The sequence below is a fragment of the Pongo abelii genome, chromosome 3 (assembly GCF_028885655.2).
Source record: "Pongo abelii isolate AG06213 chromosome 3, NHGRI_mPonAbe1-v2.0_pri, whole genome shotgun sequence".
NCBI lineage: Eukaryota > Metazoa > Chordata > Mammalia > Primates > Hominidae > Pongo > Pongo abelii.
In genome coordinates this window covers 53,967,221-53,984,910 of record NC_071988.2, presented here as the reverse complement: position 1 = coordinate 53,984,910, position 17,690 = coordinate 53,967,221, and positions in this window count along the sequence as shown.

The window sequence follows — 17,690 nt, the reverse complement described above, 5'->3', positions numbered from 1 at the left end:
GGTGAGGCTAAGGCAGGAGAATCACTTGGACATGGGAGGCAGAGGTTGCAGTGAGCCAACATCGCGCCACTGGACTCCAGCCTGGGTGACAGATGGAGACTCTGTCTAAAAAAAAAAAATTAGAAAACCTATTGAATATATTTTCTTTATGTATATTTATAAAGTAAAAACAGATTAGTATGTGTGCTTATTCTGAGAAAATGCTTGGCTATTTGGTACATTAATATTTGCTTTTCTATGCTTATTAAGCATTTTCAAATAAAATGCATATAAGAAATTTTAGTAAGAATATATTTGAAATGTACTATATGTTTATGGTTGGGAAATCTAAGTGATAAGTTTATTTTTAGGAAAATTCATTTTGCTTTTAGGCTAATTACTTATAATGTATTATTTTAATTTTTTATGCATCAATAATGCTATAAGCAACTTGCAAAGACAAGTTAATATAATAATTCAATGTTATTACTGATGATATTTAATATTATCCTATTAATACAGATTTACTTTTGAGGATGTTTTGGGGTTGTAAGAGTTAGTTATCTGCTTCTTTTGCCCAATATTTTATTTAAAAATCTACTTTATTTAGTTAGTTTCAATTTAAAGAACAATACTATTTAGAAATGCTTGTTTTTCAAGTGAGTTTTATCTAAGCTATTCTGTTTTCAGCAACTAGATTGGCAAACAGTATAAATTAACCTCAGTTATTTCTAATGACTGTCAAATTGACAAGATCTAAGTGCAGTTTTATTATTCTAAAGCGTTTTACTTTGTTGGTATCTTTTATTCTCAGCATCAAAATTATAATATTTGAAATGTCATTATTAAATCCTCGTAATTCAAACCAAAGAAATTCCTTCTTTATTCAGATAACAAACATTTTTAGAACAAAGTAATAGATGTGAATATTTAGTTTTAATTGATGAAATTTAAAACTCTAGGATTATAGTCTTTCTTAAGTTAGGAAACATAAATTATCTTGATAGCAGGAAAAGTAATACAAAATATAAAAACACCCTTTGCATTTTATAAGTCTGATGGTAATGGTAGACATTAGACAGAATTGGGAGGTCAGAGGGGTTAATATTTACAGGTATGTTACATTACAGAATTATAGAAAATGTGCTTCACTACAAATTTGTGAAGACAATCCTGTTTCAGAGTATCTTTTGGTTTCTGAAAAGCTATTTTGTTTCTGATTGCTCATGACTTTTTTGGAAGTTCTAAGTAGTTATTTCATATTTCCCAAGATCTTGTGATGTGCATTTGGAATTCTATGAACTGATTTTGTTTTAATCAAAATCTTAGAGCTGTTGGCATCTGTATTAGTTTGCTAGGGTAGTACTGACTGGGTGACTTAGCAATTTATTATCTCACAGGTCTGGAGGCTAGAAATATGACATCAAAATATAGGCAAGGCCATTCTATCTCAAAAACCCATAAGGAAATTCTTTATTCCCTCTTCCTAGTTTCTGGTATCCCCATACTTTATTGGATTGTAACAGCATAACTCCAATTCTTACATGGCATTCTCTCTATATCTATTGACCTGGTCCTCCCTCTGTGAATGTTTGAATCTGGTTCAAACTGGTGCCCTTTTTGTAAGGACACTAGTCTTATTGGATTAAGTAGCACCCTAATGACCTAATCTTTACCTTGACTACATTTACAAAGACTTCATTTTCAAATAAGGTCAGTTTATGAAGCACTGGTGGTTAGAACCTCAACATACAGCATCCGATAATTTTATTATAGAAATATTATCCTCCTCTTTATTTCTTCCCATTCATTATTCTGCCTCTGACTTTATGCATTTACTAGATTCTCTACCCCATCCCAGATGATGGAATTGATATTGATAAGCCTCAAGGTAAATGAAATATAGTGCGACTTCTCATTTGTTCCACCACATCATTTTCCTAATTTCTGATGCTGAGTTATCTAAAAGATGGTGAAGGGGCAGAAATCTCCTTGGATTATTTCAGATCTAAAACTTTATTTATTATCAAGAATATACACATTGATATTTTTAATTTTCAGGTGAAAACTATGTACTATATTGTACTCATCAATTAATTTATGTAAAATATATTGAGTGTCTACTGTATATTCTAAATATCGAAAATGTGCTAAATAAGGAAGAAAAGGTTTATAGCCCATGGGGATTACATACTAATCTTACATATCAAGAAAAGTCTAAAAACAAACAAATGTGTTAGATTGAATAGTGAATGTGATGAATGGTGAAGGGAGAATTTCCTGCTTTTCTTTCTAAAAATTATTGGAAAACCACAAAAGAGAGGAACTAATGAAAACACAAACTCAATATGAGCAAACTTCATGGAATTACAAATTATAAATTCAGTGAAAGCATTGACAAAAGCAGATTTTTTTGTGTGTGTGAAGGATTGAACAAGAAATAAAGTAAAAAAGAAGAGTGTTCATGATTTTAGATCTCAGAAAAAATCTGCTAGGGTAACTGACTGTCATAATTAAAATATCAACTATTAAAAAAGAAAGTAAAGGAAAGAAGAAATAAACACCATCAGAATATGACAATTGTTAAATAATGAAAATACTATGCAACTTGATAAATACCTGACTATAAATAGAGTAGCTGTAATCTTTGCAAGCCACTATGTTCTAGACTTTAAATTTGGTCATTAAAATAAGGCTGTGACTACATATTTTGTAAAATATTTAATTCTAAGACAGAGTATTATTTTAGAATACATGAATACCACCTTTGGAATTCAAAAGCTATTCTAACCCAAGTCTCTTCTATGATCCAGCATGCATGGCCTGCCTTATATCAGACACCTTAACTTCTGTGTATTCATTCAGTGTTATTTTTCTATCACGGACTCCCTCTACTTGTTGCTATGTTCTTTTCCATCATAACTTTGGCTTTTACTTAGCCTATCATAATCTGTCCTGTTCAATTTCACACCAAAACCTTTTAAATCCTGGTTTCAATACTTCCTGTTTTATATTCTAAGAATTTATTAATTCAAACTAATGACAAATGACTAGATCTCTCAGGTTATATTGTTGAGGCAAAAGACATTGTAATTTACTGGGCAATTTATTGATTTCTTGCTCCTTGGATAGGTATTATTCCTGGTTAATCCAACTGCTCTTAATGTGGACAAGAGTCATATACCATTAAATAAACACAGAAGGGAGATTAAGCATGTCTATCAACAACATATGTTTACTTAGAAACATATATATTTTTCTTCCAGTACTTAGAATGTACACAAATTAAGCATTGCTAGTATATCTGCAAATTGCCATAACTTTCTGAATTTGGCAATATATGCTAAAATTCCAAATGTATATACTCTTTGATCCAGAATTTCTACTTCATGGAGTCTCTGTAAGTAAAATATCACATGTGAAAAATAATACATACAAGTTTGAAGCATAGCCTGTAAGGTCAAAGATTGGAAGAAATCTAAATTTTTAAAATCAGGCTGTCATTTAATATTATGCTACAGCCATTTAAAAAAATAGTCTGCTTACATAAAACATATTAAAGATTATCTTAAATTTTGATATGGTATTTTCTCCAATATGAATCATTAAATTAAAAAATACAGACAGATTATTATGTATATTATAAAAAGATATATATTTTTGCTTATATATTCAAAATATTTCAGATATAAAGAAAACTAATATTTGCTCATGGTTGGCTTTTCAGGTGACTCAAGTTTAGGAGACAAATGCTTAGAGAATTTTTATGTTCAATTGTGAAACTTACAAATGTTAGGCCATTAGATTATAACTACCTATCGAAACACTATATTCATTAAAATAATCCAAAATTACTATAGCTTATAAGAAGGATAAATTATAGGAAGTTAAGTTCAAAGACCATTTAGAAACCTCTTCAAATCTTGAGGGATGATGATGTTTTGGATTAGTACTAAGGCAGATTTAAGAGATGTAGTAAGTTAAATGGATACTATTTGCTGTAAGAGTGAATATGGGGGAAAAGTGAGGAAATATGAGGAACCAAGCATAACTCCCATACCTTTGACTTGATCAAGTCGATTGATGATGACTTGTAGACATTAGAGAAATTTTAGGGAGGTAAGTATGGCGGAGGAGTAAAATAAGAATAATGTGCATTTCTCTTGGGAGATTAGAAGCAGCCTACGAAAGAAACCACATTCAACTGTGACTGTCCCATCAGACAATCAGTGCATACGTGAGTGTACACTCTAGGATACTATGTCAAAAAACAAAACAAAACAAAACAAAAAAACAGAGCAAGAGCAGTCATGTTCCTGCTTTCGTGGTAACTGTGGCTTTATGGAATGGGGCTAAGGAGTGGTTGCCTGTGAAATCTCCATGGGGAAGATATGTTTGGCTAAGAGATAATGATGAATACAAATTGACTAGAATAAATGGGAACTGTGTATAAAGAGAACTTAAGGAAAAAAACAACAAGAAAGAAAACAGTTTTGTTTGAAGTAAAGAGATACACAGAAGCTAAAACATAAATGTATGATAAGTATCATTAAAGTTATTAAGGCTGGGTTTTAGCAAATACTGCAGAAAATGAACCAACTCTAATAGATTCCTGGGGGATACATAGCAAACAAAAAATTGTACTTTTTAATGAAAGTTTACTATTTAACTAAGCTTTTTAACTATTTTATTTTTGTACTTTATAGGCTGGATTTCTTTGGATAACCACTTAACAGGAAAAATTACTTCACAAATAGGTACAGTTGGGGCAGTTTTATAGCACAACACTTCTCTCAACATGTTTATCGTTGAAACATTAAGCTTCTAATGGTAACATGAATTTTAAATTAATATGGCACATGACAGATCAATTAAATTTTCTATAGGAAATATCCAAATACAGTTGGTGTTAAAGTGATGGTCATAAGGAGAAAAAAGTAATGTAGTTAAGAAAATAGAAAATGCACTTTATGATATAAATGATAGAATGGAATGTCTAATGCTCATGCTGTGTGCTTTATAAAGGTATTTCCTCTTAATGCCAAACAATAGAGCAAACAAGGCATTTTTATTAGATTGTTCTACACTTTTTCACACAGTGGCAATTTGTGTCTATTTGTAATTAAAATGACATTAAGCAGCCCTATTTTCAGTTATATAATATCTCATAGTAAAGGTTTCATATAAAAATCTTCACTGTTTTTATAGGTTCAATTATATAATAGGTATTACTGTGTTCCAGTGTTAAAAATAGTGATACATTGTCTAAACACTTTCAAAAGAAGACCTGTTTGGAATTTAATCATATACCACCTTTCATTGTTTCTTAATTGATTCATTTGTGTTTGTCTGAACAACTCTGAAAACATGTGGAGCAGAAAGATTACAAATATTTACACCAATGATATGTTTAGACAATATATTTAGAAATACTTATAAAAAGGCAGAATGAATCTCTCTTCCTTTTCCTCTCTCTTTCCCCGCCCCTTCAACTGTATATGTCTCTTGTTTATAAAATAAATAAAATAAGTTGAATATTTTCTCCAAGATTTTGACTATTAGTCATTTCCTTAGCTAATCATCACTTCATATACACTGTATATACTTTCCTAGGGCTGCTGGAACAAAGTACTACAAATTGGGTGGCTTCCAACAACAGAAATTTATTCTCTTTCAGTTTATAGTGGAGGCTAGAGGTTTGAAATTGAGATGCTGGCAAGGCCATGCTCTCTCTGAAGCATCTGGCAGAGGATCATTCCTCCCCCACCAACCCTAGCATCTGGTAGCTCCAGGCATTCCTAGGTTTATAGTACCATAATTTCAATTTCTTCTGCCATCTACATATGACTGCCTTTCAATTGTGTCTGTGTCTAAATTTTCCCCTTCTTTAGGGATACCATTTATATTGGTTTACAGACCCATTCTACTCCAGTATGACTTCATCTTAACTAATTGAATCTACAATGACCCCATTCTCAAATAAGGTCATACTCACAGGTGCTGGGGGTTAGGGTTCAACTTTTTTGGTAGGGAAAACAATTCAACCCATAACATACACTAAGATGCATACAAAACAAAACAATAATACATTAGCTAAATTAGGATATGACTGACAGAAATATTTATGCTTGAGGCGGGATGGGATTTTCATTACATGTAGTACTGCATGTGTTATTATAACACTGCATGTGTTATTATATGTATTTCATCACATGTAGCACTGCATTTGTAGTACTGTAATACTGCAAGTGTTATTACATATATTGGCTTAAGCTAGTTTAGTCTATAATAGAGAACTGATTTCATTCTTTAAATAATATGAAGGTTCTTTCATGTCAGGGAAAGGCTCAGATACTCTTAAAATGGGAATTTTTGTGCCTCAGAATTTGTACTGGCAACAATAAGTATTATGTGCTACGTACATTGTAAATGAGTACCCTACAATTTATGTAAGGTTGACTAAAGTATCAAGAAACTACGTCTGTTGCAACATCACATCATCTATTGTATGTTACATATACATATATACACAATATAATATGTAAGATATATAATTGTATATTACATACATAATTTATCTGAAACTCACAAGTTTGTTGAGAGCATATTTTTGAAAATAAATGTTAGTTGTATTCTTCTTTTCCTTTTCTTTCTCTCTATAGCAAGTGAAAGGGGGTTGGTAAGACATTCCTAGAATATTTGGCACCTATTTCCTGGAGTATGGAAGATAGGGAGTAGTACCTGATACTCATCTGAGAAAAATTAATATCAGATAGTTGATTAGAGGTCCCCTGAGGCAGAGCTAGGAGTATCCTGCACTTTCATTTGTAAAGAGACAGCATATCAGATGTTTCCTATGGGACAGAATAGATGTTTCAGAAGGTGTTTGAACACCCTTTATAAGACTTTTTGACATAATGGATTCTAACAGAAAGAGTCTTTTGGGTTTCATGCGCAGAAGTCAAATTTGATGAGCAATGCATGAGCAATGAAATAAAGAGTCAATCATCAGTGCAAAGGAAGAAGACATCATTTGTTTCCAAGCAAGGATTGTAACAACAAAATAATTACACTACAAAAATAAAAGTGACATGTGCCATCTGGTTAAAAAAGATATCAATATCATATTAAAACTGATCTTTCCAGGAAATACGCCCTGCACCTTCTACTCATCTTATCACCCCTAACCAAGTCCTGACATCTCTACTTGAGCAAACGCAAAGTAAGAGAAGATAGCATGAGAATAAAAAAGACAAACCATACCTATCTTTCCCTGCTGTAGGTTTCCAAGATTAAGTCATTACAGTAGCTACAGAAAAAGATGACAGCTAAAATTTAATTGAAAGTTCAATTCAGATTGTGCTTTACTTTTAAATCTGAAAATTAGCTCCTTACTAACTGAAAAGTTAAAGATCTGACTGAAATATATAGAACAGAGGGGCAAGCATTTGAAAGAGAAGGTAAGTGAAATATATATTTTAAAATCTATTTTGTAATTTAACTTGAGATCATTTTTAAATGGGTAAAATATATATAAATTGGTGAGCATAAATGCCAAGGATTTAGTGTACTGGCTTTACCATGACAGCCTATGTGAATCTGACTACCCAAAAGAACTATACATATACTTTTTTACTTCTCTGTGAAAAAATCCCACGTAGTTGATGACCTTCTTCTGTTATATTAAGGTGAGAGGCTGAGTGCTCTTTAGGTAAGCTGTCACATACCACCGCTACTATTTTCTTGAGGCAATACACTTTTCTAAATGTTTGGTAAGCTTTAATGTAATTTGAATTTAGCTAATCACCATATCCTACAACAAAAAGATCTATCTTTAGTTTTCAACCTATCCTAATTTTAGGGGATACTGTCAAAGTGATTTGATACACTATCTTCCTTTCTTTGCTTGACATTGTACTGGAAATTTTTTTAAAAAATTTGAATGGAGATTTATGTTGAGCACAGGTCATGTCCAATTATTTAACTAGAGTAATGGGAATATTTTCTAGTGAAATCACAGCGTTTGCTCTAGAGGTTTTGTCTTATATAAAGGGTTTCTAATCATCTAAAGTGATTGAAGTTTGATGAATGGATAGATTGGCATGTTATATAAAAACTTTTCTGATTTCAAAGAATAAGCCTCATTGAAGATCATCACAGAAAGTAAAGACACAACAAGAAGTGGAGGAGTTTATTTATATGTGAAATTTTATGACACTTGGAATATATGTTGCAATCTTTAAGATTTTTATTGGTGATTTCTGAAAAGTGGAAGAAAGAAAGAAGAAAAAAAAAGCATTACTCCCCATCTTTGTATTAAACACAACACCGATTTTTATCTAAGAAGTTTTTCTGTCATGAACTACAGATGGACATATAGAAAAAACAATAACTTTAAAAATAAGTGACTTCTCAGCAGCCCCAATGGATGCCGGGTGGAAAAAGATGAAACTCAGAACATATGGCATTAGCCAACACAGAGGTATGTCTCAAAGGGAAATGAACTTAATTATGAATAAGTAACCAATCTCCCTCCATGTTAGTTTTAATGTGATTCCATAATTGCTTCTAGAATGGTGAGACCGGGTGAAGAAGTAAGATTGCATAGAAATTTATGGGGCAAAAGAGATGTGGCTCCATAGCTGAGGAAAAGTGGAAAATGATAAGTTACAACAAATTAAGAAAAAGAACAGAAATTATAACAAACTATGTCTCAGACCACAGTGAAATCAAAATAGAACTCAGGATTAAGAAACTCACTCAAAAACCACCCAACTATATGGAAACTGAACAACCTGCTCCTGAATGACTACTGGGTACATAATGAAATGAAGGCAGAAATAAAGATGTTCTTTGAAACCAATAAGAACAAAGACACAATATACCAGAATATCTGGCACACATTCAAAGCAGTGTGTAGAGGGAAATTTATTGCACTAAATGCCCACAAGAGAAAGTAGGAAAGATCTAAAATTGACACCCTAACATCACAATTAAAAAAACTAGAGGAGCAAGAGCAAACACATTGAAAAGCTAGCAGAAGGCAATAAATAGCTAAGATCAGAGCAGAGCTGAAAGAAATAGAGACCCAAAAAACCCTTTGAAAAATCAATGAATCCAGGAGCTGATTTTTTGAAAAGATCAACAAAATTGATAGACCGCTAGCAAGACTAATAAAAAAGAAAAGAGAAAAGAATCAAATAGATGCAATTAAAAATGACAAAGGGGATATCACCACCGATCCCACAGAAATACAAACTACCATCAGAGAATAATATAAACACCTCTATGCAAATAAACTAGAAAATCTAGAAGAAATGGATAAATTCCTCAACACATACACTCTCCCAAGAATAAACCAGGAAGAAGTTGAATCTCTGAATAGACCAATAACAGGCTCTGAAATTGAGGCCATAATTAATATCTTACCAACCAAAAAAAGTCCAGGACCAGAGGGATTCACACCTGAATTCTACCAGAGGTACAAGGAGGAGCTGGTACCATTCCTTCCTAAACTATTCCAATCAAAAGAAAAAGAGGGAATCCTCCCTAACTCATTTTATGAGGCCAGCATCATCCTGACACAAAAGCCTGGCCAGGACACCACAAAAAAAGAGAATTTTAGACCAATATCCCTGATGAGCATCAATGCAGAAAAATCCTCAATAAAATACTGGCAAACCAAATCCAGCAGCACATCAAAAAGCTTATCCACCATGACTAAGTGGGCTTCATCCCTGGGATGCAAGGCTGTTTCAACGTACACAAATCAATAAATGTAATCCAGCATATAAACAGAACCAATGACAAAAACCACATGATTATCTCAATAGATGCAGAAAAGGCCTTTGACAAAATTTAACAACCCTTCATGCTAAAAAACTCTCAATAAATTAGGTATTGATAGGACGTATCTCAAAATAATAAGAGCTATCTATGACAAACCCACAGCCAATATCATACTGAATGGGCAAAAACTGGAAGCATTCCCTTTGAAAACTGGCACAAGATAGGGATGCCCTCTCTCACCACTCCTATTCAACATAATGTTGGAAGTTCTGGCCAGGGCAATCAGGCAGGAGAAGGAAATAAAGGGTATTCAATTAGGAAAAGAGGAAGTCAAATTGTCCCTGTTTGCAGGTGACATGAAAACCCCATTGTCTCAGCCCAAATCTCTGTAAGCTGATAGGCAACTTCAGCGAAGTCTCAGCATACAAAATCAATGTGTAAAAATCACAAGCATTCTTATACACCAATAACAGACAAACAGAGAGCCAAATCATGAGTGAACTCCCATTCACAATTTCTTCAAAGAAAATAAAATACCTAGGAAGCCAACTTACAAGGGATGTGAAGGACCTCTTCATGGAGAACTACAAACCACTGCTCAATGAAATAAAAGAGGATACAAACAAATGGAAGAACATTCCATGCTCATGGGTAGGAAGAATCAATATTGTGAAAATGGCCATACTGCTCAAGGTAATTTATCAATTCAATGCCATCTCCATCAAGCTACCAATGACTTTCTTCACAGAATTGAAAAAAACTACTTTAAAGTACATATCAACCAAAAAAGAGCCCGCATTGCCAAGTCAATCCTAAGCCAAAAGAGCAAGGCTGGAGGCATCACACTACCTGACTTCAAACTATACTACAAGGCTACAGTAACCAAAACAGCATGGTTCTGTTACCAAAACAGAGATATAGACCAATGGAACAAAACAGAGCCCTCAGAAATAATTCTGCATATCTACAACCATCTGATCTTTGACAAACCTGACAAAAATAAGAAATGGGGAAAGGATTCCCTATTTAATAAATGGTGCTGGGAAAACTGGCTAGCCTTTGTAGAAAGCTGAAACTGGATCCTTTCCTTACACCTTATACAAAAATTAATTCAAGATGGATTAAAGACTTAAATGTTAGACAATAAAAACTCTAGAAGAAAACCTAGGCAAAACCATTCAGAACATAGGCATGGGCAAGGACTTCATGTCTAAAACAGAAAAAGCAATGACAACACAAGCAAAAATTGACAAATGGAATCTAATGAAACTAAAGAGCTTCTGCACAGCAAAAGAAACTACCATCAGAGTGAACAGATGGGAGAACATTTTTGCAATCTACTCATCTGACAAAGGGCTAATATCCAGAATCTACAATGAACACAAACAAATTTAAAAGAAAAAATAAACCCATCAACAAGTGAGTGAAGGTTATGAACAGACACTTCTCAAAAGAAGACATTTATGCAGCCAAAAGACACATGAAAAAATGCTCATCATCACTGGCCATCAGTGAAATGCAAATCAAAACCACAATGAGATACCATCTCACACCAATTAGAATGGCGATCATTAAAAAGTCAGGAAACAACAGGTGCTGGAGAGGATGTGGAGAAATAGGAACAATTCCACACTGTTGGGGGACTGTAAACTAGTTCCACCATTGTGGAAGTCAGTGTGGCGATTCCTCAGGGATCTAGAACTAGAAATACCATTTGACCCAGCAATCCCATTACTGGGTATATACCCAAAGGATTATAAAACATGCTGCTATAAAGACACATGCACATGTATGTTTATTGCGGCACTATTCACAATAGCAAAGACTTGGAACCAACCCAAATGTCCAACAATGATAGACTGGATTAAGAAAATGTGGCACATATACACCATGGAATACTATGTGGCCATAAAAAATGATGAGTTCATGTCCTTTGTAGGGACATGGATGAAGCTGGAAACCATCATTCTCAGCAAACTATCACAAGGACAAAAAACCAAACACTGCATGTTCTCACTCATAGGTGAGAACTGAACAATGAGAACACATGGACACAGGAAGGGGAGCATCACACACCGGGGCCTGTTTTGGGGTGGGGGGAGGGAGAAGGGATAGCATTAGGAGATATACGTAACGTTAAATGATGAGTTAATGAGTACAACACACCAACATGGCACATGTATACATATATAACTAACCTGCACATTGTGCACGTGTACCCTAAAACTTAAAGTATAATTTTAAAAAATAAATAAATAAAAAATAAATAAAAAAAGGAACACTTATATGCTAATGAGGACCCAGAAGCAAAGGGAGACTTTTCCTGAGAATAAAATAAAAACACATTAGAGATCTAGATGCATACTTTATATGAATTTTTTTTAATTTTTTTTCAGACAGAGTCTCACTCTATCACCCAGGCTGAAGTGCATTGGTGCAATCTTGGCTCACCACAACCTCTGCCTCCCAGGTTCAAGCAATTCTCCTTCCTCAGCCTCCTGAGTAGCTGGGGTTACAGGAGCCTGGCACCATAACTGGCTAATTTTGTATTTTTAGTAGAGATGGGACTTCACCATGTTGGCCAGACTCGTCTCAAACTCCTGACCTTGTGACCCGCCTGCCTTGGCCTTCCAAAGTGTTGGGATTACAGGCATGAGCCAGTGCGCCCGGCCCAACTGAATGTTTTATAGTTATGTGTATTGGGATTTAATAATCCACTTTAATCCTTACTATGTTATTTCTAATATAATGACTCCTTAATTCATTTAATTTTATCTGTTACCATTTTTATCTTTATTTAGTCATTTCTCTCCTTTTCTCATTATACTATGCAGATATATATGCTTTATATTTTGTGAACATGGTTGTCCTGAGTGTCATTATTTTCATACTTACATATTTATTTTTAAGGGCATGCTTTGGCTATAGAGTATGTTTTAAATAAACTATCATTACATTTTGAAAACATTTCTTTATATGCACTTATCAATGTTCAGCATTATGAAATTTTACAAAACCACAACAAACCAGAGTTGTGTAGACAAGAATAATATGGCTTGGATCTGTGTCCCTACCTAAATCTCACATTCAATTGTAATCCTCTGTTTTGGAGGTGGGGCCTGGTGGGAGGTGATTGGATCATGGGGGTGGTTTCCAATGGTTTAACAGCATTCTTTTGGGCACTGTTCTCATTATATTGAGTGATTTCTCATGAGATCTGGTTGATTAAAACTGTGTAATACCTCCCCATCTTTCTCTTTCTCCTGCTCTGGCCATGTAAGATGTACCCAACTCTTGCATCAGCATGACCTGAATGTGAGACCTGGAGTCAAAGGAGATCATTCTGGAGCTTTAAAATTTGACTGCCCAGGGAGCCAAGATGGCCAAATAGGAACAGCTCCAGTCTACAGTCTACTCACCCAGCGTGAGTGATGCAGAAGACGGTGATTTTTGCATTTCCAACAGAGGTACCGCATTCATCTCACTGGGGAGTGTCAGACAGTGGGTGCAGGAGAGTGGATGCAGCACACTGAGAGTGAGCCAAAGGAGGGCAAGGCATCGCCTCACCCAGGAAGCACAAGGGGTCAGGGAATTCCCTTTCCTCGTCAAAGAAAGGCGTGACAGATGGCATCTGGAAAATCGGGTCACTACCACCCTAATACTGTGCTTTTCCAATGGTCTTAGCAAATGGCACACCAGGAGATTATATCCTGTGCCTGGCTCAGAGGATCCTATGCCCATGGAGCCTTGCTCATGGCTAGTACAGCAGTCTGAGATCAAACTGGAAGGCAGCAGTGATGCTGGGGGAGGGGTGCCCGCCATTGCCAAGGATTGAGTAGGTAAACCAAGTGCCAGGAAGCTCAAACTGGGTGGAGCCCACCGCAGCTCAAGGAGGCCTGCCTGCCTCTGTAGACTCTACCTCTGGGGGCAGGGCATAGCCAAATAAAAGGCAGCAGAAACCTCTGCAGACTTATATGTCCCTGTCTGACAGCTTTGAAGAGAGTAGTGCTTCTCCCAGCATGCAGCTGGAGATCTGAGTATGGACAGACTGCCTCCTCAAGTGGGTCCCTGACCCTTGAGTAGACTAACTGGGAGGCATCCCCTAGTAGGGGCAGACTGACACCTCACATGGCCAGGTACTCCTCTGAGACAAAACTTCCAGAGGAATGATCAGGCAGCAACATTGGCGTTTCACCAATATCAGCTGTTCTGCAGCCTCCACTGCTGATACCCAGGCAAACAGGGTCTGGAGTGGACCTCCAGCAAACTCCAACAGACCTGCAGCTGAGTGTCCTGACTGTTGAAAGGAAAACTAACAAACTGATAGGACATCCACACAAAAACCCCATCTGTACATCACCATCATCAAAGACCAAAGGTAGATAAAACCACAAAGATGGGGAAAAAACAGAGCAGAAAAACTGGAAACTCTAAAACTCAGAGCACCTGTCCTCCTCCAAAGGAATGCAGCTCCTCACCAGCAATGGAACAAAGTTGGATGGATAATGACTTTGACGAGTTGAGAGAAGAAGTCTTTGGATGATCAAACTACTCCAAGCTAAAGGAGGAAGTTTAAACCCATGGTGAAGAAGTTAAAAATCTGAAAAAAATTAGACAAATGGCTAACTAGAATAACCAATGCAGAGAAGTCCTTGAAGGATCTGATGGCGCTGAAAACCATGGCACAAGAACTATGTGATGAATGCACAAGCCTCAGTAGCCAATTCGATCAACTGGAAAAAAGGGAATCAGTGATGGAAGATCAAATGAATGAAATGAAGCAAGAATAGAAGTTTAGAGAAAAAAGAATAAAAAGAAACAAACAAAGCATCCAAGAAATATGAGACTATGTGAAAAGACCAAATCTGCCTCTGATTGGTGTACCTGAAAGTGGTGGGGAGAAGAGAAACAAGTTGGAAAACACTCTGCAGGATAATATCAAGGAGAACTTCCCCAATCTAGCAAGGCAGGCCAACATTCAAATTCAGGAAATACAGAGAACACACAAAGATACTCCTTGAGAAGAGCAACTCCAAGACATATAATTGCCAGATTCACCAAAGTTGAAATGGAGGAAAAAATGTTAAGGGCAGCCAGGGAGAAAAGTCAGGTTACCCACAAAGGGAAGCCCATCAGACTAACAGCTGGTCTCTCAGCAGAAACTCTACAAGCCAAAAGAGAGTGGGGAGCAATATTCAACATTCTTAAAGAAAAGAATTTTCTTTTTTTTTTTTTCTTCTTCTTCTTCTTCTTCTTCTTATTATTATACTTTAGGCTCTATGGTACATGTGCACAACGTGCAGGTAAGTTACAAGGAAAAGAATTTTCAATGCAGAATCTCATATACAGCCAAACTAAGCTTCATAAGTGAAGGAGAAATAAAATCCTTTACAGACAGGCAAATGCTGAGAGATTTTGTCACCACCAGGCCTGCCCTACAAGAGCTGCTGAAGGAAGCACTAAACATGGAAAGGAATAACTGGTAGCACCCACTGCAAAATCATGCCAAATTGTAAAGACCCAATAGGCTAGGAAGAAACTGCATCAACTAATGAGCAAAATAATCAGCGAACATCACAATAACAAGATCAAATTCACACATAACAATATTAACCTTAAATGTAATTGGGCTAAATGCTCCAATTAAAAGGCACAGACTGGCAAATTGGATAAAGACTCAAGACCCATCAGTGTGCTGTATTCAGGAAACCCAACTCACATGCAGAGACACACATAGGCTCAAAATAAAGGGATGGAGGAAGATCTACCAACAAATGGAAAACAAAAAAAGGCAGGCATTGCAATCCTACTCTTGGATAAAACAGACTTTAAACCAGCAAAGATCAAAAGAGACAAAGAAGGCCATTCCATAATGGTAAAGGGATCAATTCAAAAAGAAGAGCTAACTATCCTAAATATATATGCACCCAATACAGGAGCACCCAGATTCATAAAGCAAGTCCTTAGAGACCTACAAAGAGACTTAGACTCCCATACAATAACACTGGGAGACTTTAACACCCCACTGTCAACATTAGACAGATCAATGAGACAGAAAGTTAACAAGGATACCCAGGAATTGAACTCAGCTCTGCACCAAGCAGACCTAATAGACATCTACAGAACTCTCCACTCCAAATCAACAGAATATACATTCTTCTCAGCACCACACCACACCTATTTCAAAATTGACCACATAGATGGAAGTAAAGCAATCCTCAGCAAATGTAAAAGAACAGACATTATAACAAACTGTCTCTCAGACCACAGTGCAATCAAACTAGAACTCAGGATTAAGAAACCCACTCAAAACCGCTCAACTACATGGAAACTGAACAACCTGCTCCTGAATGACTACTGGGAACATAACGAAATGAAGGCAGAAATAAAGATGTTCTTTGAAACCAAGGAGAACAAAGACACAACATACCAGAATCTCTGGGACACATTCAAAGCAGTGTGTAGAGGGAAATTTATTGCACTAAATGCCCATAAGAGAAAGCAGGAAAGATCTAAAATTGACACCCTAACATCATAATTAAAAGAACTAGAGAAGCAAGAGCAAACACATTCAAAAGCTAGCAGAAGGCAAGAAATAACTAAGATCAGAGCAGAACTGAAGGAAATAGAGACCCAAAAAACCCTTCAAAAAATCAATGAATCCAGGATCTGTTTTTTTTTTTTTTAACAGATCAACAAAATTGATAGACGGCTAGCAAGGGGAATGAAGAAGAAAAGAGAGAAGAATCAAATAGATGCAATAAAAAATGATAAAGGGGATATCACCACCGGTCTCACAGAAATACAAACTACCATCAGAGAATACTATAAACACCTCTACACAAATAAACTAGAAAATCTAGAAGAAATGGATAAATTCCTCAACACATACAGCCTCCCAACTCTAAACAAGGAAGAAGTTGAATCTCTGAATAGACCAATAACAGGCTCTGAAATTGAGGCCATAATAAATAACTTACCAATCAAAAAAAGTCCAGGACCAGATGGATTCACAGCCAAATTCTATCAGAGGTACAAGGAGGAACTGGTACCATTCCTTCTGAAACTATTCCAGTCAACAGAAAAAGACGGAATCCTCCCTAACTCATTTTATGAGGCCAGCATCATCCTGACACCAAAGCCTGGCAGAGACACCACAAAAAAAGAGAATTTTAGACCAATATCCCTGATGAACATCGATGCAAAAATCCTCAGTAAAATACTGGCAAACCGAGTCCAGCAGCACATCAAAAAGCTTATCCACCATGACTAAGTGGGCTTCATCCCTGGGATGCAAGGCTGGTTCAACATACGAAAGTCAATAAATGTAATCCAGCATATAAACAGAACCAATGACAAAAACCACATGATTATCTCAATAGATGCAGAAAAGGCCTTTGACAAAATTCAACAACCCTTCATGCTAAAAACTCTCAATAAATTAAGTATTGATGAGATGTATCTCAAAATAATAAGAGCTCTCTATGACAAACCCACAGCCAATATCATACTGAATGGGCAAAAACTGGAAGCATTCCCTTTGAAAACTGGCATAAGACAGGGATGCCCTCTCTCACCACTCCTATTCAACATAATGTTGGAAGTTCTGGCCAGGGAAATCAGGCAGGAGAAATCAATAAAGGATATTCAATTAGGAAAAGAGGAATTCAAATTGTCTCTGTTTACAGATGACATGATTGTATATCTAGAAAATCCCATTGTCTCAGCCCAAAATGTCTGTAAGCTGATAGGCAACTTCAGCAAAGTCTCAGGATACAAAATCAATGTACAAAAATCACAAGCATTCTTATACACCAATAACAGACAAACAGAGAGCCAAATCATGAGTGAACTCCTATTCACAATTGCTTCAAAGAGAATAAAATACCTAGGAATCCAACTTATAAGGGACGTGAAGGACC